At 47.7% G+C, this 23323-nt stretch overlaps 1 long non-coding RNA gene across 1 annotated transcript; it reads right to left on the bottom strand.

Moving 5' to 3' along the window:
- Positions 1 to 9821: 9821 nt before the first annotated feature.
- LOC122110201 lies at positions 9822 to 22531 on the bottom strand. Its single transcript, XR_006147849.1, has 3 exons — positions 22368 to 22531; positions 18922 to 18977; positions 9822 to 9954 (listed from the first exon to the last, which is right to left on the bottom strand). It is a non-coding gene; the product is annotated as an uncharacterized LOC122110201 (long non-coding RNA).
- Positions 22532 to 23323: the final 792 nt, after the last annotated feature.

Genomic DNA, 23323 nt, shown 5'->3' with positions numbered 1-23323 from the left:
TGGTATGTGCCTATGACCTCAGCCTGAAGCAGGTGGATGGTAGCTCAGGAATGCCTCTGGGTACCAAGTTAAGATCCTATCCTAAAAATCACCAGTGAAAGACAGATCTCTAGGCATGGCTCACTGATAAGATGCCAGCCTAGCAAGTCCAGAGTTCAAACCCCAGTACTGCTCAAAACATAAAACAATATCAACAACAAAAATGAAAAACAAAAAAGCTCATCAGAAACAAGGAGAGTTTGAGAACTAGATATATTTAAGAAGGCCCTCAGTAGTATCCTGAAGGAAATCCTAGACTGGAAGAAGGATCTCAGGTAAAAAGTACAGAAACATAAGTAAATGTTGGCTTTCATAATAATCATTTATCAATATTGGCTCATGGATTGTAACAAATGTACCATGCCTATATAAAATGCTAATAATAGAAGAAACTGAGTGCTGGCCATATAAGAATTCTCTGAACTATCTTCACATTTTTTTTTTCTGGGTAATTTGATACTTTTTTTTTAAGTCTCTTTTAAGCTGGGCATGAGTGCTCATGCCTGTAATCCTAGCTACTCAGACAACTGAGATCTGAGGATCAACATTTAAAGCCAGTCCAGGTAGGAAAGTCTATGAGACTATTATCTAGAATTCACTATCGAAAAGCCAGATATAGAGTTGGTTTAAGTGGAAGAACAGGAGTCTTAAACAAAAAAGCCAAGTAAGAGTACAAGGCCCTGAGTTCAAGCCTTAGAATTGGCCCGTGCACACACACGTCTTAGGTAAATGTTGCATGTTCCCACCAATGCCATGTTATTGCACAACTACTGGTATGGATCTGGTGGGGAGAATACAGGGCACCATTATCCCTGCCTTACAAACAAAATGCATGTAAGTGACTTGCCCCAGGCCTCACAGCTACCAGGGCTAAGAACTTAGCTTCAAACTCAAGTCCTCTGCTAGTATTATGTTGTATCAAACATTGTTATTTCAGAGGGAACAGAGATGAAAAGAAAAGACCAGGAGTCTCTTGGAAGTGCTGAAGGGAACAGGTAAAGGATCAAGGTCAGCTCAAGGATACCTTTGAATAGACCTCACTGTGAGTTCCTCCTCCCCCCCCCCACAGTCACCCACTCCCACTTCCCAGTCTCCTAGGGCCTTAAGCCTTTGTATGGGGGGCGGGGGAGATATTCATCTTTCTCTTTCTCATTCAGTCCCAGATCTCTCCCATTTCCTAGATATGGAAACATGATCCAGAACTCATTAAAAATGTTTTTGCCTGCCCAGAAAAACAGAATGGAAAGAATGTGTACTGTCTCTCTTCACTTGACCTCAAAAGTCTGACTTCATAGCGTGCCAGCACCAGCCTAACCTAGAAGAAAGAATGAGCAGTGTGTGTCGAGGACAAAAATACTTTCAGCTCCAGTTCTGCATCTGGTGCTTGCTTCCAACCCTTGCTTCTTTGGGGTCCATCTAAAACCAAATAGGAGAGAGAAGGCGGACCTTTCAGTAATGCAACTTGGCTGGTCTGGGAGGAGAGATGAGAGTTTCTGCAGATGGCAGGTGATCAGGACCTGCTGTTGCCCATGGGAGAAAATAAAGCAAGAGAAAGAAAACCACCAGGCTGGAAGAAGATGCATCAAAGTGTTCCTGACTCGAACTCAAACCAGTGGCTGCCCTTGAGCTAGGTTATTGTCATCACTCTAGGACTCGGTGTCCTCTTATAGAAAATTTAGATGACAAGGTCATCTAAATTTTCCTCTTTCCCTCAACTTGGGGGTACCGTTACCTAGTTTATAATTGATGATAATAGGAAGCAGAGTTTGGGGGTTCTCAGCAACCATCCAGAAGAAAAATTAATGGAACAGCTAACATAGGACAATGTAGAAAGAGACTCAGACATTGACACCATGCCTAGAGGAGTCCCTGGTCACTTCTTTACAAGGACAGAGATGTCCAAATGCTCATTTAACTCACCAAGGGTCATCTAGGACATGCTCACTGTTTTACCATGCCTTGCTGCATAGTAGGTTAGATGCAAAGGAGATCTGAGGGGCAACAAAAATAATCAGATTTTTAAGAAAATACAAGCTACCACTTCACCCCCATACAATCCAATCCAACAATTAAATGCTCATTAAGTTGTCTGCTATGTCCTGTGAGTAAGTGCACTATGTTCTATGCATAAGCAGGCTGAAATGAAGACCTACTGTGTGGGGCACACATTTGAGTGTGTATGTGTGTGTAAGTGTATGTATTTCATCTGTCCTGATCTACCTGGCATCTCCATTTGCCTTATCAGGAAACATCTGGAAGAAATGGAAAGAGGAGAATATGTTCTATAGGATGTACTAAGACCCAGAGCCATGGGAGCTATGAAGCAGAGGGAAACTGGAATGTCTAATGAGTTTTCTTCAGATCTAGTCTTCACGAAGGAGGCTCAGCTCCAGGGACAGCCGAGGGGATCCTGGCTGTGGTCAGTCAGTGCCCTCCCTTCTACCAGGCCTCTCTCTCTCCTTTCTGCCAATCCCCAAACCCTGATCATACATACATTTCGTCCCCACTCTAGTCATGAGCTGACTTCTGTCAGAGTCTCCTAAGGGCAGTAAATTACTCCTATCATTTTTTAAAAATGTAATCAACTGCATTTGATCTAGCAGGTGATTTTTTTCCAGCACAGGTTTCAAAAAAATAGGTTGAAAAAGTGGATAAAATATAAATTAAAATAGAAGAATGGGTCTGGTTACAATCAATAACCCCAGAATTATTGACTCCTCTCCCCATTACACTCTTGATGCTGCTGTAATCTTGCTGGCAGATTCTATAAAGGACGCATCTGTGCAAGATGAGATGTCCATTGTCAAAAGTTATAATTCTCTCCAGCATAACTCCCATAACAACAGCCGGGCCGTTTCTGCAGAGCGATTTGGTGTCTGAGAACTGCATGACATCACTCTCAAAAACCCATTTAGCGTCTCTGCCCCGGGGCCATCTCTGTCCTAAGCAAGTTGGCAGGAGGAAAGAAAGCTAAACCAAAACCTGAACTCCATCCCAGCCTGGTGTCCTGGGTGACAGCATGTTAGGCTTCCCCTTGCCCTTCCAAACCTTTCCCTTTTACAAAGCTGGGTTATTTGCCTCTAGGAAAAGCCAGAGTTAATTGTCATTTTCTTATCCACATTCTCCAGCTATGATTGCTACTCCCAGGTATGTTTGGCTGGTAGGCAGAATTTGGAGTTAGCCTCCAGAGATTTCCCAGTTAAGGCTAGGTAGAAACAACCAAGGAAGGAAACCTGTCTGAATGAACTCCAGGCAGCCAGACCTGTTGGTGGGGAATTGGGGCCGGGGAGGAGGTGGAGAGAGGTTCCCTAGCCAGATTCCAGGAATGCTTTTAACTTTTGCAGCCAGCAAGCAGCTCAAGGAGTCCTCTAAGTTCACTGTTCAATATCCAGAAGGTGTTATAGCCAACTCCAAAGGGCACTGGTCTTAGAACCATGTGTCCTTGACAAAGATCTGTCTCCCACAATCCTCACAATCCTCAATAAGGAGGTTGGACCTCAAGGGGGAGGTCCCCTAAATTGATGATGAGCAATTGACCCTTTCTAGTCCCAGGGTAAGATGAGGAGGGGGCGAGTGGACCTCTCATCACTTTTAGCCTTTCCAAGTCTTGCTAAGTCAAAAGGACGTCCTTCATACCTTACCCCTTGGACACAGGGTTTTGTGAGAGTCTTTCTGCCAAAACAGAACAGCTGGAAAATCTGGCTGGGCCCTGACTCTTTTAGGAATACACCATCCAAACCAGAGGCAAAGCTCTGCTGGTTTTGATGATGAAGATTTACAGCCAGGAGAGAGTTTCCTTGGCAGTATTGTCTGCCGCCTTTATGAGCCGCAATTACACAGCGTTTGGTACCTGGGAAGGCAAGAGGCAGCAGCCGAGACGGGGAAATGCTCTATCACTCGAGGAGCACAACGCCTTTGGTAATAAATATTGACGTTCATTAAGACAAAGCCAGAATTCAATCTGTGCCTGGGAATTCTCTGCTTCCGGCCTCAAGAATGGCCCTTATTTACAAGATGTCCCTAAGGGAATGAGACAGCCTGGCTCACCTTGCTCCCCAAGATACATTTTATTCAACCGACTTGTCCTGGGCAAATGTGTGTCTGACAAGCCAATTTGAAAATGAATTTGGTACATTTTTTTGTGAGTTGATTATTTATTCTGAAAATGAATGCTCATTCTGGTCAGGCTGACAGCTCTGGGGATGCAAAAGCCCTGATTTTCCTACCCCTTTTCCCCCACTCCTTCCCAGGAAGGGGAGGGGAGGTTTTGCAGGCCTTGGGGGCTGGATGGACCCCTCTTTTCTCCCTCATTAGGGTCCAGCCCAGCATTTTCCATCACACTGACCAAGAAAGAAAGAAAGAAAGAAAGAGAGAAAGAAAGAAAGAGAGAAAGAAAGAAAGAAAGAAAGAAAGAAAGAAAGAAAGAAAGAAAGAAAGAAAGAAAGAAAGAAAGAAAGAAAGAAAGAAGAAAGAAAGAAAGAAAGAAAGAAAGAAAGAAAGAAAGAAAGAAAGAAAGAAAGAAAGAAAGAAAGAAAGAAAGAAAGAAAGAAAGAAAGAAAGAAAGAAAAAGAAAGCAGAGTGCAGAGCCTGTGCTGGGGAGCAGCGGGGCAATGTGAAGCTGGTCCTGAAATGTTACTTCCTTACTTCTTTCCCATGGCTCTTGGTGATAGGGAAGGTGCACTAAAGTTTGGTAACCACGATTCCAGGACAGGTCCCACTGTGAATGCTGATACCTGTCTTTATCTGGAGGATGAACCTTCACTTGGCTTGATTGTAGGCTGACCTTTCTTCCAGAACTCCCTACCATATAATCTGGCCGGCCAATGATGTGTAAGTATCATGTATGGTTGTTCCTAATGCTGAACCTACCGGAGGAAAGGACTAGGAGGTATCAGGGTCATAAAAATCCACCCACCCCCAAAATCCTGTCCAGAATCTGGGGTCTCTCGGGTTCCATAAACTCTAGTTCTAAAGCCAGTATTGGCAACATGTTGGAGATGCCCACCCACCCTCAACCCTGGGCATGAAAAAGGCCACTGTGTCCCAGCACTGCTGCAGAGCCAGAGGTTGAAATCAGAAAGCGCTAAGTCTCCAGGGTCCTCCTACTCCCTGGCCAAGAGTGCTGAGGGAAACACTAGAGGTGCAGAGTAGCTTGGGAGCCCATCTTCCACAGCAGCAAGTTCCAAATCAGCCTCTCCTCTTGAACAGCACCGCTTCTGTTAGCGCCACCGTGTCATGATTCCTGCTTGCCTGATGAGAGAGGGAGGGGAGGCAGCCCTGAGCAATTAAGCGTGTTGCCTGGGGTCACAGAGCGAGTCCACACGGGCGCTCCGAAGGCACCAGGTCCTCCTGTGGGATTCAGGCAGCAAGTGGGCAAGCTGCCCTGAGGCTCCTGCCTCAGTGCTCCTTCATCTCACCTGGCTCAGCAGCCTGGGCTGACTCTTCCTCTACTCCCACACACCTCAGCCAGCTCATCACTGGCCTGATCTAAGCCTCCCTTGCCATCACAGCCTGGGGCCTCTGGAAGTCAGGAGACACCTGTTCAGGTAGGTAATGGCTGTCACAAAGCACAGCCAGAGAGGAGCAGGGGAAAGCCTTGGAGCTCAGTTTCAACTTCAGCACTCAACCAGCTAATTTAGGGCAGAGAGGAGAATAGGAATGAGAGAGCTCTAGGCCCAGTCTTGGCTAAGGAGACGAGAGAGGTTGGTTGCAGAGCAGGTCAAATAAGACAGGTCATCTGTGGCTTGGAATTGTCCAGCACCACTATCACCCTCCTCTTTTCCTGGGAGAATTGCTTTTCTGTCCTGTTAATCTGTTTCTAATGAGATGCCAATCATCCCTGCTAACAGTAGGGGGCGTGCTATCTGGATCCAGCCATATTCCTTTCGACTGGCCAATCAGAATTCTTCCATGGGATTTTTTTTTTTTCCTTGTCTGAGTGTTGTGGGGTGGGACTACAGATCAAAACCTTTGCTGACACCTAGAGAAGATGTCTCTCTACACAAAGCAGCACTGAAGCCAAGCAGAGAATTCTGAAAGAACTCTGTGGGGGTTCCCTAAACCTCTCAATGAGGTGCAGGCGGGATTCCTCAGTCCCATGGGCTAATACGTCCCTTTTTTTTATGTTGCAAAAGATAATACAAATTGAGTTTCTCTTTCTTGCAACCGAATCGTCCTGATAAATATAGAGAAAATCCTCAGACGTAAAACAAGCTGTTCAAACTGGCATTGAACTCAGGGCATGGTAATAAAGGTAATTAGGCCAGAAGGACAGCAGGCAGCAAGCCTGGAAGAAACTGATTCTGGGCTGCATGTTTCCATTACTTAGGTAATGGAATTTCATGGTCATTGATGTTTTACCAAAGGCCAATTAGCCCTTAAGTGTGTCCTTTCCTGCCATATGGAAGAGGAGGAGGAGGAAGTATACAGGTCCATCCCAGAAATTGGCCAAGAAAAGAACAGGTGAAGTTAGGGAAGGGAAAAAAGGGGGGAAGAGAAAGAAAAATCTCCATACTACACATATGGATTGAAGACTCCTGATTTAATCATGGCACCTAGTAAGTGGGACTGAAACAACATCCTGTTGCTCTTTGGGTTAGTCAGGTCTCCCTCGCTACGACAAAAACACCCATGGCAATGAACTTTAAAAGAAGAAAGGTCTGTTTTGGCTCATAGTATTGGAGGTCTAGTTCAAGATCAAGCATACTCCCTACACATGCACATACACACACACACACACACACACACTTGAGCTTTGGGACTCTGACAAGCCAGCAATACAACATGACAGGTGTATATGGAGAATCAAACTGTTTGCCTTGCAAGCCAGGAAGTAGAAATGAGACAGGAAGAGACGAGGATCCCACAATCCCCTTCCAGGGCACACCCTCAATCCCCTAGGGACCTCCCACTTGTCCCTGACTGCTAAAGGTACCACCATCTCCCAACAGCTCACATTGGGGGATTAAGTTCTAGCACACAGACTTTTTTTGAGGGGGAGACCCTCAGGCACAGCATGGTGTTTATGTGAACTATGCTCCGTCAGGACAGAAGTGAGAACTTAATTTCTAGGGTTTGCTCTCAGCCCTGGTTACCATTATATGGCTGCAGCCCAGAGCACTATTCCATCCTTCCTTCTTGAAATAACTCCTTGTCCTTCTGTTCTAGGTCCCATTCTTACACAGTCCCCATACTTCTCTGCCCGGCTTGACTATCCCCAGACGGGTCACTTGTGTCTCCTTCCAATACTGAAGTGCGGACATTGTTCGAGGTCAAGAGTGAGGTTTGCCATGATACACTTCTAGCCTTCTAGCCAAGGTCCTACAGAATTGTGCCTCTCAGACTCCGCCCTGAGCCCGCTCAGCTGCTCCAGTTCATATAGCTTGCTCCATGACTTCTCACCCTGCGCCCATCCGTAGCCTCCTCTGAACGTGGTCTGGCAATGGGCCCACGACCCCCCTAGCAGCCCAGGCTTCAAACTTCAGAGTAGATAATGACCCTCTCTTTCCCTCACCAGACACAGCGGGCCATCTTGGTCTGTGCCTTCTTCTCTCCCTCTTTGTTCCTCCTTGTTTCTTCCTTTAGGCCTTTATCTTCTGACACCTAGACTATCACAATGGCCTCTTCCCTGCTTTATTCAAAGATTTCATTCCACAAACACTCGTAGAATGTCCTTTATGTACTGAACTCTGCTCAGTCCCTTACCCTCTACTCCAGTCTCCCCACCACAGTCAAATTAATCTTCTGCAAGTGCTACTTTGATCACATCATTCTGGGGCTCGAAAGCCTTCAATGGCTCCCCGTTGCCTACTGAGAATAGCTCACACTCATCAGTCTGGTATTCAACGCCCTCCATAATTTGTCCCCAACCTGCCTTTCTGGCTTTGTCTCCTACCATTTCCTTTACATAGATTACACTCGCGTCAATCAGATCTATTTGCCCAGCATTTTTCTACCTGTGAGGTTTTGCCTAGTTTATTTCCTCTGCATGAAAGTACTCCCCGGCTTATCCTGTGCCTGCTCTTGCTCGTGTCTCAGAGCTCAGCTCAAATACTACCACCGTCTTCTCTCGCTATGCCTGCCAGAAGTGATTCCTATCACTTTAGCCTCCTGTAATCCTTTGTTTGGGGCACCTGTGTGATACCTCACGATGCAGCTTTCCACTACAGATCATTGGCCCACATGAAGAATCTCCATCACAACAATGCTTACCTGAAATGCCTGCCTCTGAATCCTAAGGGTGCTTGCTTAAAACACAGGCTCTGCAGCTGTGCCCAGAGGATGGCACTTTCAGAATGGATGCAGACTTGCATCCTGAGGGATGGCTTCGTGCAGTGGGTGGTCCTATGACAGCATGCGTTTCTTGAGCGCCAGGACCACATTTTCCATTGCTTCAAGACCATTTAAATACCTATGGACTCACGTGGAAAGGAAGCCCCCAGATCACTAAACACTAACCTGAAAAGCCTCTCCCCATTCTCCCGTTACAATGTGCTAAACTTCTCTAATTGGGAGGATGTATATACAAAGGACATTCCTCAGTAGTTAGTCTAAGAATGCTGTGGAGAATCAGTTGTATCTACTATATTGATATATTATATGTGATGTATTCATGGTGGAGCTCAAGGCTCCAAGATGGATTTTTCCCTAGACTTGTCATCACGAAACATTGCAGTTTTCATAGCAATTTAGGTGTGTGTGTGTGTGTGTGTGTGTGTGTGTGTGTGTGTGTGTGTGTGTGTGTCCTGGATTCTGAACTTCATAACTGATCTCATTTCCCTCTCTGTAGGGCACAAATGGCCCATCATAGAACCCAGGGCCACCACCAGCATGTAGCTTGGATGCCATCATGCCCTTGCGGCTCCACAACCACCTCCTGGCCCGGTGGACCAGGGTTTGCTTCTTTTCTAAAACCTACTTGGAATTTACTTTCTTTCACCGTGATATTTAAGACCAGTAGTAAGCTTTTCTTTTTAGGAAGGTAGGAGGCTATAAATAAACAAAACTAATTTGTGACCTTATAGCTGTGCAAATATTTTTGATCATCATTTTCTTGTATTCTGGAGAGAGAAATTAGTGTGGAAAATGAGTGTTCGGATCAGTAATTCCGAGGGAAATCAGGGCCAGAAAGAACAGATGGAGCAAGTGTTGCTCCGAGGTCAGAGTTATTTAAAAAAAAGAAGAAGAAGAAGAAATTGTAGAGAAAAACGTAGACTCAAAAAGATGATGAAGTTTTAGCACAGGAAGAGATGAGAGTGGTTTTAGAGTATGGTCATAAAAGGTAAAAAGCAAGAAAAAGCTTTTAGAGCAAGGAGAAGTAGTTAAAATAGGGCCCGGTTCAGGGAACTAACCTCAGGTCTTTCCTCCTGAAGAAGAGAGGGTCTGACTGCAGCTCTGAGGCCACAGTACAAACACACCCCTGGTGGGGTTCAGAGGTCTGCATGGAGCTATCAACTGAGGGCCCAGGGCCACGGGATCCCACCTCACAGTGTTCAAGGAAACAAAGTCAAAGCAGAGGGAGAGGCATGAGAGTGATTGAGAAAGAGAGCCATCGGCAACTCTAGACATCTGCCTACACACGAGGTCATGCCAAATGAATGAAAGAATCTGGAACTGCAAACCTGTAACATCAAGATTCTTTTCAGGGTACAATTCAACTGAAAGGTGTAGGTACTAGAGGAGGGATGGAGACACACAGTTGTAGAAAAGACTCTTGATTTCCAAGGGATAGACAGTGGCAGGCTATCAGATGGAGCACAGAAAATGGCCAGGTCCGTGGGCATCGTTTTCACTAAAACACCTTCTGAATAATTTGACTTCGAAGACCTGGCTCAGGGGCATGCCAATGAACAGGAGCTCTTCTTCCCAGACGTCTCCTGTGCCAGCTCAGGGTGCACATCGCATAATATCACCCACCTAAGAAAACAGAAAGGTGTCCATTGAGTGGTTCTTTGCTTATTCATTCAACACATACTGAATATTTAATGATTTCTGAGCACTGGGCTGAAGAATGGAGATATAAAGGATAGAAACATGCACTTATTGGCGGTAAGGAGCTCAAAGCCCAGCAAGGAAAATCAATACAAGAATAAAGCATTACAGTGTGTGTGTGGTATGAGCAATGATATAATTGAGATATATATATATATATATATATGAATTGGTATATAGAGATATATAGATATATATGTGAGATATATATATATATATGAATTGGTATATAGAGATATATAGATATATATGTGAGATATATATATATATATATGAATTGATATATAGATATATATGGACAGATGAGATCACAGGATGAAACAAGGGACTCTGCCTTGGGGAGCTAGAGAAGAGGGGCATGTTTGACCAGGATTTTGAAGGAAGAGTAGGAGCTTGCAGACTGAACAACCCAGTATAAGCTTTAAATAGCAGGTTATGTTTTTATGACCCTGAGAATGTTTTGGGGGGGGGTAATTAGAACACAGTGTAGAAAGGTACTAGGGAATGAGCACCAAATGCTTTGAGCTAGATTGTTAAGGTTCCATGATAGGTAATGGCATCCTGAAGAATTAGCACTAACTATATCTTTTAAACAGACCAGTGACCTCAGGCAATCAACTGCTGGGGAATTTACAGGCTCTGGTTCACTCTTGGAGACCCACCCTCAAATTAGCATCAGAGCAGCTGGTGGTTGAGATTGTCGGACCCTGGGAAGATGTAAACACTTAGCGGGTACAAATCAACACGGCACATAGGAAAATCTCTGGGGTGGCCACCAGATGTCCCATTTTTGCCTATCAGGGGCCAGCATGAGCTGAAATGCTCCCCCACTTTCTGAAGGCCCAACGTGGGCCCCCGATCCTAGGTCCCAGTCATTTCACACACAACAAGAGTGAATTCATATACAGGGTGGGGATGGGGGGGGGGGTGGAGAAAGAAAGGCCTTACGTCTTCCTTTGAATCAAGTTGTTATTGTTCAAATGCATTATTAATGATGGAGTCTGCAATCATTTATAACTCGGTCATCACAAAAGCATGTGACCATTTACACATAGCTATCTGCGAGTGTGTTATGAAGGTAATATTTTACCATGCATGCGAACTTGCTCAGGGGCTGCATGCCTAATGCTCAGCCTGCCCAGGTTCCCCACTCCCTTCTCAGAAGAAATCACTCCTTGCCTTTCTTCAGAGCTGCCAAATGGCAGAGAAGGGAAGCGGGAGGGAAAAGGGACCGGGAACAGGGAGCCATGAAAAATGGAAGTTAGAAACACGAGCTGTATTTTTCCCCGTCATTTTTTTCCCTCTCTCTCTCTTTTGTCTTTTCTTTCTTTCTTTTTCCTATTGAATGAAAAATAAGAATGCAGGAAAGCCTCAGGAGCCTCGTGACTTCCTGATTTTTATTTAAAAATAAACCTGCTGCTGTGGTTGTTACCACTGCTGTGGGGGGGACACACCAGCTCCCCTCCCACTGCCCAGTATGTACGGTCCACAAGATAAGTGCTCTAAAGAGAAAGAATAGATCAGGTTAGATCTTACAGAAGGTCAGGGGAATGTGCCAGAAAAGAGAATTTGATGGCCAGCGTAGTCCTTTGAGGCCCCCAATAGCCAGCAGGTCTGGTGAGTTAGGGAGAAACTGAGGAATGCGGGGGGGGGGGAGGGTAATAGGGAGAGAAAAAGAGAGGCCAGTATTGTGGTGACTTCTGAGTTTTGCATCCAAAGCTAGAGCCCTGCTAGATCAAGAAGAGATCCAGAAGCATTTCCTGCATCATGGACTCTTCGTATCCACCTAGGGAAAGAGGGGAGGGGCTGGTGTGATGTCTCATGCCTTTCATCCTAGCTACTCCGGAGACTGAGATCTGAGGATTACAATCCAAAGCCAGCTGAGGCAGGAAAGTCCATGAGACTCTTATCTCCAATTAGCCATGAAAAATAAAAAAAAAGGAAGTGGAGCTGTGGCTCCAAGTGGTAGAGCACTAGCTTTAAGCAAAAACAGCTCAAGGACAATGGCCAGGCCCTGCATCTAGGGCTTTGGAAGCAGTTTCAGGGTCCAGCTGTGAAGAGACTACAAGGCTTAACAAGGGGGAAATTCAAGAGGGATCCCTGGCCCTAAAGTCAAAACAGGAGCTAAGACATGCTCAGTTCAACTGGAACCTTACTTGAATACTGAGTGGAACCTCGACCTGTTGCCAGTAGCTCACGCCTGCAATCCTAGCTACTCAGGAAGCTGAGATCTGAGGACTGCAGTTCAAAATCAGCCTGGGAAGAAAAAAATCCCCATGAGACACTAATCTTCAAAAATAAGAAGTGGCACTGTGGCTCAAAGTGGTAGAGCACTAGCCTTGAACAAAAGAGCTCAGGGACAGCACCCAGGCCCTAAGTTCAAGCCCCACAACTGTCCTCCCAGCAAAAAACTGGAACCTCTTTTCCCTTCTAGCCAAGAAAATAAGGATATTATAGGAACATCTCAGAGCCAGCCCTCAAGGCTGGCAATTGGTATTTAACCAGAGGGTAATTCATCCAACAAACAGTGAGCCATGGCTTTAAGGGCCAGCCCTGTTCCGCACACTGGCAGAAATCCAACAGTGTGGCATAGAAGCCTCATCTGATCTGAGAGGGATCATGTGAAGTTGCTGTAAAGAAGCTAAGAAACTTGCAAGCTGGAGAGTCAGAGGTTGCTTTGGCAAAAGGAAGAAGAAAAACAATATTTCACAAACAGTAGAACATGCAGAAACCCTGAGCCAAGGGGGAGTGTGGCTTAAGGAATGGAGGGAAGGCCATATGTTAGAGTTCAGAAAGTGAGGGAAGAATAATGTCAGAAGGGGCCAAGAAAACAGCAGAGCCAAATCACAGAGGAATTTGGAGAGGATGGAGAGCAATGGAAAATACAGAGTTTCAGACAAAGCATCGTGGACAGACATGAATTCCAAGGAGAGTCTCCTGCAGTGTGAACAGACAGGAGGGGCCGACAGATGCATTAAGAAGTTGTCACCAGCAGAAGATGGTGACACTCTGGCCTGTGATGATGGCAGAGACTGAAGGCCACCAAAGAGAGCCAAGAAATCATTAGCAAGGAAAATCAGCAGGGAGTTGGCGATCAATTGGAACAGGAGGGCAGAGAAAGAATGATTCCTCTAGGTTTCCAGCATAGACAAATGGACATACAGCCTTTCCCTACATGGAGAGAAGGAGGAATCGTGGAAGAAGGCCAAGACCAAGCATGCCAACAGTGGGTTTAGTTTTGCAGATGTTAAGTTGGAGGCAGCTTTAGGGACAGCATGGTGGGGATTTCGGGTATACTGCTGGAAATACAGTTCTCAGATGTACAGGGGAAAACTGGATCAGAGTCAAATAAAGAAACCATTGGCATTTGGATGGGCTGTGAAGCCCATAGAGGAGATCGCTTTTAGAGGTAATATAGAATAAGAAGCCATGAGTCCTTAGGACTTCCACTGTACAGCTATCAGACCACCCAGGAGGATGAGCCTGGGAAGAAAGGTGGGTATTTGAGCTGCAATGGTCAAGAGGGTGGGAAACAAGAGAAAATTTTAAAAGTCCATTAGAGGCGTCAACATCAAGGTCACTAATGACCCAAGACTATGAAAGAGGATTGAACCCGGATGAGGATGGAATCCGTGTGTCTTAGATATGGCCTTTCCTTGAGGCAAGGAACTCATCCAAACCATCAGGATTCTGCGTTTCTATTCTGGGCAACCCAGGGCCAGCTTCCCCCAAGCCCCCACCCCCACCCCATGGGGATGACAGCTTCCTCATTTCAAGAGGCTGGTCAGCCCAGGTTAACATGAAGTGAGCCATCCAGCAGAAAGCCCTCAGAGGCCAAGCACCAAAAAATATGCTAGAAGGGCCAGCTGAGTGGCCAGCATTACAATGTAATGCCCGGCCTCGGGTCAGTAATGGGGAGGTATTAGTCATCTCTTAGACCTCAGCTCCATTATTTTTTGCCGGAAATGTGAGAACATCTCTCACTAATAACGTGTGGATTCACTTCCAACTATTTGCCTTTCAAGTCAGCCTCCTCAGGTCGGGTGACATATCTCGTTTAACAGGGGTGCCATTAGAGGGAAGATTTAACGTGCGGCTAAAAGCATTTGTAGCGGGAGCTGTGGGTGGGTTCTTTTTTAAGCTTCTGTGGCTGGTAACTTGCGTCTCTTTCCCTCCGTGCTGTTGGGTTTTGTTATTGAAGCCTTTTTCTCTCCTGGAGGAAGGTTGGTCATTAACTCTCCCCTGTCCGGAGTTATCCTGTGCATGGACAGGGTTAGCCAAGCTGAATTAGAAATCAACACCAACCAAAGACTATGTTAGGCTTACTGAGCTAAGTATAATAATGACTGGCAGCTTGCTTCTCACCCTGCTTGGGTGACCTGCTATGTCCTTATCATCTTACAGAAATAACTATACTATAGCCTTGCAAATAAAGCCACAAATCTACCAGCCCATGGAGTGTGCGCCATCTTACCACTAGAGGGGTCCTGTCTCAAGATGGCCAACAGCCATGCCAAGGAACAGAGAGAAGAAGAGCACTGAGGCTGTTGAAGAACTCATCCTTTAACTGAAACTTGACTTTTGGGGGTTTTCTCCTACAGGTTAGGACCCTTTAAGACATTGCTTGAGCTTCCGAAATCTTGTCCCTGAATAAGCTTCCCAGAGCCACAACCTGTCTGTACCTAAGATTTTGCCATCTGAAAGATCAGGAAAGTGAGATTATCAAACAGAAACATTGAGCTCGGGGCTCGGCATGCAGAAGAGATTCGGTAGGCACATGCCAGGTATGAGTGATAACGCGATCAAATCCTAGTCAAAATGCCCAAAGAGGTAAGTTATCAGATCGTAGAATCAATACATGCGGGGCTCGGTTTGGTTTTAGACATCTAGAAGGTGGCTCAAAGGACCAAATGTTTCTCCCACTGTCACAGTGGTGGGCTTCCTATGTCCATGTCATACAAAAACAAAAACAAAAACCAATGGGCCAAGATGGCAGCAGCTACGTCAGGATGCCAACTTCACATTTCAGTAGGAGAAGCCCTACTCTTCTCTACGTTGAGTCCTTTCAACTGTAGGCCAGACATTACTGGGTGAGTTGGGTCATGTGTTCATCTCTGAACCCATTACCAGGCCTAGAGCTTGGACTGGGATGACTGGCTGGCCATCTGAAGGGGGGAAAAGAATGAGGGGACAAAGTCCCTGACAGTTGCTGGAAGTCGTTTCTCAGAAAGAAGTTGCTAGCAACACTATAAAGGAGGATGAGAAGGGAGAGGAGGATCAGAAGGAAAGAAGGGGAAGAAAAGTAGGAGTAGTCAAAAAGTGGTTAGGTACCCGAACTTAGAAAAATCTACCACAAATAATAATTTCCCATCCTACTCTATGTTCATATACTAAAAATATGTGCTTGAGAGAGGACCCACGAAGTCTCCTCCCCCCCAACACGTTCCAGCAAAGTACTCTCTTCCCCAAGTACTAGTCACATACTGATGTGACCCATTACCAGCCTTTGCTCCACCTGCATCCTGTTAGAGCTGTTACTCCATAATTTCACCACCTCCATTGCAGCTGTACTCTTTGACGACCAAGACTGGGCCTTCTTCACCTCCCTGCAGGATACAGGGTATCCTTCAGGGTACCAGGCATGCCCAGGGATGGGAAAGGGCCAGAGAGGAGGGCAGTAACTAACTAGGGTGAGATTGCTGCTCTGAGATTGGAAAGCTACTTGGGAAACCAAGCCAGGGGCCCAGCAGAGGGACATCTTCAGTGATTATTAAGGAAAGGGTGTTTGCTGCAGACTGCACTGGACCCTGAACCTGTGGGCATACATCTGTGTGCAGTGGTCGCCCTACCATTACTCCTAGCCTAGTCAACACAGGTTCCGTAACTGGGCAGGGCTGAGCCTATAGGAAAAGACCTCTCATGGTGCTCTGCTGGCTGGGGAAGGCAGGACTGACCAGCGGGGCATGTGAGCAAGAGTTCCTGGCAAATTCCCAGACTGGGTGTCTATCTAGGGCCAGAGGCCGAGCCTCTACCAGCCTCTTCTGACCTAAAGGATTCCCCTGGCCAACAAGGAACACCACCACAGAGACTTCCTCAGCTTTGGAGAGAGCCGTGCAAACAAAACTCCGTTTTTAGGGGTTAATCCGTGTCCTCTGGAGGAGACATTGGGCCTCTTCTGAAGGGCAGAGCTGGCGAGTGGGCTGAGACTAACCAAAGGCATGAGGCTGCCGGCCTGAGATTACTTTGGCAGCAGCTCCAAAGAGCAGCCCTTCAATCATGGCACCAGCACTGGCCTCCTCCACACCAGCCCAGCCATGGGGGCTGAGCAGCCCAGCCGGGCACCACCTCTGTCTGTAGCTCTGAATGTCACTTCTCCAGCAATCAGGAACCAAAGGCTCCTCCTACTCTATGTGCACCGGGCACCTACTGTGTGCATAGCAACACACCCTCTGGCCCCACTAATACACTCAGTGGGCCCTTTGGCTAGTTGGTGATTTTGACTGCCTGGTCTGTGCAGGGGGAGTAGGTTGGCCAGCAGTGAGTGAGTGGGGAGAGGGGAGAAGAGAATGGCAGGGAGGGGCCCCAGGTCTGATCTTCCTCTGAAGTCCTAAGTCCTGAATGATGCCTCCACTGGGAAGCACACACACGTGCACACACACACACGCACACACAGCCCAGCCCCCAGAAGGTCACAAACACCCCCATTTGCTACAGAGCGGGGCAGAGCTGGGAGCCCTGGCCTTTCCCTGTGGCCGGCGGGAGTCTTTCCCATAGCCGTCCACGTGGGCCCCTCCCGTCCCTTTCCTCCTCTTCTGGGGTCTCCGCGGGGGCCACCTCCACGGCAGGGCTTTGCAAAGTCTGTGGAGCCCAGGAAGGGCGGTGCTGCCACCGTGCTGCGGGTCTCGGCGGAAGGTGGGCGCGGGGAGGTGGGCGCGGGGAGGTGGGCGCGGGGCGCGGGTTTGCATGCGCGGGGCTGGGTTTGCATCCGCGGCCTCCGCGGCCAGCCAGGGTGGCAAAGCCCCCGCCATCCCCGGAGACGCCGGGCGGCCGCGGCGCGCGGCGGCCTTTCCGCTGCCGGGCGCCGCTGCGCAGCGCGGGCGGCTCGGCGGCGCCCTGGCCCTCCGCCTCCGCCTCCGCCGCCGGCCGGGCCCTGCATCCGGTGCCTGGCCCTGCCAACCGGGCACCGATCCCCCCCCTCCCTCCGATGGGCACGGCGGGCCGGCCACAGCTCTGGAACCCCGCCGTCCCGAGCGCTCGGAGGAGCCGCCGCCATCTCTGGGCGCAGCCCCGGTCTCCGTCCTCCTCCCGCGGCCTCGGGCCCTGCGCCCGGGCCCATCCTGAAATCCACCCGGGGACGAGGCCTGGCGCGGCGGGCGGGGCCGCGCTGGAGAGGGCGAGGGAGACGGAGGGGCCCGCGGCACGGGGTGGCCAAGCCCAGCCTGCACAGGTGTCCCCGCCACCGGCCCGGTCCCCGCGCAGTCCCACACCGAGAGGCCCAGCTTCCTCCTCTCCATCCTCTTCCCTGGCGGGCTGAGTTGAACCCCACACCACTGCGACCCGGCCCCCCAGATCCTCCCCCGGGGTCCCCTCAGCTCCCAGGGCCCCAGGTGGTGGAGAAGCGAGGGAATCCCCCAGCCAGGGTGTCCAGCTACCCGCTTCAGACAAAATAAAAGGCGGGGGTGGGGGGCAGGTTTTCTGAAGCTGGACGCCATCCAAACCAGTGAGCTGCCTCCCTGGGCCCGATAAAGATGCGGCTGTGAACAGCAGGCTTCCCGGGAGGTACCCTGGGCGCCCCATCTTTCTTATGTTTGGGATCAGCGGATCCCGGCACTAGCAGATGCCTCCTAGTCCTAACCCCTGGCTATCCCGCACCCCCATCCCGGGTTGGACACCACTCCACCACTCCAGCCCTCCTTGCCTTAAAATCCACCGTCCATAATCTTATACTAGCTGGAGTCCAGCGTGGTGCTCCAATATGTACTAATGCCCAGGTTTGACTCCCTCCACCAAGGTAAGGCTATCCATCACAAGCAGTCACCCCGGCTTTGCTTGTTTAGATTCCCACCGAGCTGAGCATAGACTGATGTCGCCTAAGTGCTCAATAAATGCTCGTGGACTTGGCTAATGGATGGACAGCGTTACATGGGGGGAGGGGGGACTGGGCCTCATCAGGAGAAAAAGGTAGCTATGTTCTCTTCTGTCCAGTCCAGGGTCCTGTGTCCTCTAGAGGTGTCTCAAAAATCAACAGAGCCCAGCCCTTCCAATTTGCTCCGTCTTCCCCCAGTCTCCTTGGCCTTCCGGATCTCAATGGGTTTGAAGAGGCCAGTGCTTGTGGTTCTTACCAGCATCAATTTTCAGTCGCCAGGATGCAACTTCACCCTATGCTGCGTTCATAAATTAATCTCCAGGGATTAGAGTCTGTGTTTTAGTAACACTCCCGAGGCATTGTATTTACACATTAATAATAAAAGGGAAAAGTGAGACAAGTTCTGACAACTTTCAATAACATTCAGAAATAAAGTGTGAGGCGCGGAAGTGTCCAAAGTTAATTAAGACCATTTGGTGCTGATGGGGGTGGGTGTGTGGTGTGGGGAGGGGAGGGGGGAGACTGAATGCCCACCGATCTCTGACAGGTGCTATTTCTGAAAGCCAATTTCCCCGTCTGTAATATACCTGATGCCGGCAGAAATGGAGATGTTGGAGGTGCTGAGATAAACAGAACCAGAAGGGCTTTGGTTTTATGGCATAGAACCACAGACACTGCCAGAATTCAGAGGTGTTTCCTAGGAAGGAAGGGCCCCTTACCCTTGCTCTGTAGAGCATGGGGTGTGGTGGGGGCTCCTAGGAGAATTTAAGGAGTAACTTGTTTCCTGGGGTTGGGGAGCAGCTCACCTTTCTGCTTGCAGCTATCATGGACTTCTGGATCTTTATCTGGTTTGATCTTCATTCTAGAACAAATCCAGAAACAAACTAGAAGGGTTTCTGGACAGATCCCAGCCATAGGGCATGCAACAAACTTGGGCTCCCGTGTCCAGAAACTACTGTCACTTATTGCATACATCAACGTATGAAAGCCCACAAACATTTGCACTTTCGTATTTTCTTTGCTTCCATCTGACTTTTTCTCAATTTCAGACGAGTTCCTTTAACAAGACAAGATCTTTCTCTAAGAAATCAGGGGAGAGGAAACAAGGAAATCCTTTTGCTTCTTTCTTGAGCTTTCATGGACCATTGAGTATCAGGCACGGCAGGAATAAAAGAAGAAATTCAGAAGGATAGTTCTGGATTCTTATAAGTGTGGAATCTCCTTTTTATTTTTTTTCTTTTTCGTATTCCCCAGAGTGCTTTGTACCTTGTAAATTTAAAGGACAAATGAATCCCTTCCCACCCCCTCGGGATTTTCCTTTTTATATTGGGAATAAAGATATTAAATCCACAGCTCTAGACCATTTAGCTGCATCCTGCGTTGTATCTAATCTCAGCACATCATTCTCAGTCTTTAATTGTGTCTATACATCTAAAACAGAACAAGACACAAAGTAAAAGGGAAGCCTGGAAGAAGGACCATTCATGTCCCACCAGAGCCTCATATTTCCAGCCTGATTGATCAGTGGGTGACCCTTGACCCTCGTCAAGGTTCTGGTTTTCTACCTTGAACTCTTGTCTTTGGCTCCGGAAGAGGCCTTTCAAGTAGCTAGGCAGATTTCATCTTTTCTCAAGTCTGAGGGACAAATGCGTTTCAAGAGGAAAATGAGGGTGGTTCCAGCCAGGTTCTTTCTTTGCATGGTGAATTTCAACCTTCCAAGCACATGCAAACTTAAAACAACAACAACAAAAACCTACTACCTAGGCAAAAGCCTTCCCAGTGAACTCATTGAATTTCTCAATGTGTCTGCATTGAGTCTGGGGATGTGGCTCAGTAGTAGAGAACTTGTCTAACAAACCAGAGGACCTGGTTTGACAACCCTCACCCCTAATCACAATTTAAAAAAAAAAAAAAGAGGTACTTAGCTGGGCATGGTGGTACATGCCTATAAGCATAGCACTAAAGAGGCCAAGGTGTGAGCTTCATCTATCTCCCAAGTTTGGTGCTTGTCACAATGGCATGCCTGTTTGCTCTGGATCAAAGAAAAGTAATTACCTATGGCTGAGCTCAGGAAACGCCAAGATGGGGAACAAGGAGAGGCCCTCTCACTGAGCAATCTCAACAATCTCTCTCCCCAATAGGTGGCCTGAAGAACACACCTGACTTGAAAGAATCACGAAGGGATCCCTTTGCTTCCCCAGAGCGAGCCAGGTTGGAAGTGGGTGTGAAGCGAGATGAAGTCAGGCACTGTAACTAAACTAAACGCTCTACCTTGTAAGCTGCCTGGTAGCTGAAATTGCGCCAAACCATTCATTCATTTAACTCTCAACAGCTCATAATAAGCATGTGAGTAGTCTGTGATCCACAATGGAGAAAGACTTCTGGAAAGAATAGCCACAGGGCTACCAGTTCAAGGTTGTTATTTAAATGCAATGCACACCATCTTTTACCTCTTGAGGAATCACACATGTTTGATGGGAACTGAGAAGATTGACAGGGAGAAAGCTGACAGTGAGGGTACATTGTGGAAGCTATCATGGACCCAGGACCTGCTGGGAGATGAGGCTTGGGAAGCCCTGAAGGTTTCTAGCCAAGCTCATCTGTGGCCCTGCCACCCTCCCGCAGCATGCGGAGACCTCAGTCTCTCAGAGGCTTACTGCTTCGACAGCAGAATAACCCTGCCTGCCGTGGCCTCCATGTTGGATTCTCTGCAAATTTTCCTACACAGACACAAAAATGGAAATAGAATTCAGTCCTCTGAATTCTGGAGTCCAAAGCACCAGCATACTTCCTCCTTTTCACTAGGATTCAGGCATATAGCACGAGGGCTGGAGAAGATGGCTGGGTTTGACTCCTGTTTCTGTGGGCCACACACATCACTTGACCTCGCTGCTGTGTATCTGTTTCCTTATCTGAAAAGCACGGTTAGTAACAACTGACCTCCCAGAGGTATTGTAAGGTTATTGTGATGATTGAATTAGTCATTTAAAAAATGTTTAGATAAGTGTCTAGCATTATTAATAGTAATGAGCTTAGTTTAAGCCCTGTTTGCCAGTAAGGACCAAATGCTTAAGATTCTATTTCTTGGCCTTCCCTTCTCCACATTAGGCTACCTTAACTTTCTCTTTACTTCTGCAATATTTATCCAAGCCTAGTAAGAAAGAGACTATAAGCACCTATACATACATGCCTACATACCCATACCCATGCATGCATGCATACACGTGCACACACATGTATTATGCACACATGCATACATGCATGCACATACCACTTTGTTCTTCCACATAGCATTGATAAAGCTACTAAAAGTCTAGAAACTGGTCTCAAGACATAAGCAATTGGGTTTATTCTCATTTATAGGTTTTTATATTAAGAAAGCTGCTTCTTTCAACATGTGGGTTCAAAGTCGTCCCCGCCACACACACACACACACACACACACACACACACACACACACACATTTCTGGTCCTCATCAAACTCAGTCATTCACTGGGAGCCCAAGTCCAGACTCCATTCAAGTTCCATAACTGGTCCTGATTCTGTAGGCTGAGTATCCAGTAGGCCAGGCCAGGGCTGTTCACCAGACATATTCCAATAACCATTCCTGTTAGCATCGTCCTAGTGAGCAGAGCTGGACTCTGTCCAACCCTAGACTCATCCTCTCACCCTCTTCTGAAATCATCTTATTTTAGAACCTTCTAATCTATCTGTCCAACACTAATCTCTTTTCCAAATAAATTTAGTAGTCTGTGATCCACAATGGAGAAAGACTTCTGGGAAGAAGAGCCATAGGGCTACCAGTTCAAGGTTATTATTTAAATGCTATCATTTTTTTTTTGTTTATGTGGTGTTGTGTGTGTGTGTGTGTGTGTGTGTGTGTGTGTGTGTGTGTGTGTGTGTATACATGCACCCCAGTACTGGGGCTTGAATTCAGGTCCTGGGCACTGTCTCTTAGCTTTTTTTTGTTCTAGGCTAGTGCTTTGTCACTTGGGCCACAACTCTAGGTCTGGCTTTTGGCTGGCTAATTGGAGATAAGTATCTCACTGACTTTGCTGCCCTTGCTGGCTTTGAATCACAGTTCATCAGATCTCAGCCTCCTGAGTAGCTAGGATTATGGAAGTGAGCCAACCAGCGTCCAGTTTAGCACTATCAATACCCAGCCGTCTCCTGATCCCTATCTAGGGTCATATTTGAAATGCCCATGATTCATCATCGATACCAGGAGAAGCCGTACATGTCCCCACTCACCTTACCGTGACGACTTAGTTCACTGGAGTCTCCAAGGGCTCGGTGGATGGTCAGCTTTTCCTAGTTCTCTGGGACGGTGATGTAGACATTGCCACTTGAGCCTCACCCTCTGCACCAGGTAGACTCCCCGGCCCTCATTCTCCATGCGGCTGCCTTCCTTCTGTTTCCCTACTGGCCCAGTGAATGACTTGTTTCATGCCCCGTGGCTGACACCTGAGGGTTATGACAACCAAAGACCTCGTATTACACACCCAGTTTGTCTGAGCTCACTGCCTACTTGACGTTTCCACTAGGATGCTTTACAAGACACATCAAACTCAGTAGTCCAAATCCAAACTTGAAATCAATCTTCTGCCTAAAACCATACTACTTCCCCCCACCCCTGCCTTCCACCCTGATGCTCCTGTAATCGGGTTTCCACGCCGCAACCCGAGTGATCTTTTCAAAATGCAAATCTGCTCATCACACACATACACATTTAGAACCCTTCATTAGCTTCTCACTCTTCTTAGGATAAAGGCCTGAATCCTAGTCGCGCAACCAGGCCTGAGTGTCTGGCCCTGGCAACTTTCCAGCCTGACCAGGCCTCACTCTCCCTCTGCCTTGCTGTCCTCCAACCACCAGGATCGTGTCAGCACCTAGGGTGCTGTGGAGGGAACTTGACAAAGGTGCCCCTTCTAGGCAGCCTGGCTGGATAAAAGGATGCCCTTTCATCTAAGCTGATACAGCATCTCAAGGGGCTGTCAGTTGGCAAGGAAAACTGGGCTGGATTTCAGCTCCAACCCGTGCTTCCCCAGCCCAGCTGTCTGTGCAGCCTAGCCACAGCACCAGGCAGGCCTGTCCCCTGCTTTCCTCCAGGTCCTTCAAATACACCGTGGCATGTGGCGCTCTAGCCCTCTCTTCTTATTCAATGATCTTGGAATGATGATTACATGCATGTTCCAGGAAGCCTTCCT

The sequence above is a fragment of the Dipodomys spectabilis genome, unplaced genomic scaffold (assembly GCF_019054845.1).
Source record: "Dipodomys spectabilis isolate Male_0828 unplaced genomic scaffold, ASM1905484v1 ptg000076l, whole genome shotgun sequence".
Classification (NCBI taxonomy): domain Eukaryota; kingdom Metazoa; phylum Chordata; class Mammalia; order Rodentia; family Heteromyidae; genus Dipodomys; species Dipodomys spectabilis.
Note: the sequence above shows the minus strand (reverse complement) of the source record. Positions and strands in the feature narration are given on the sequence as shown.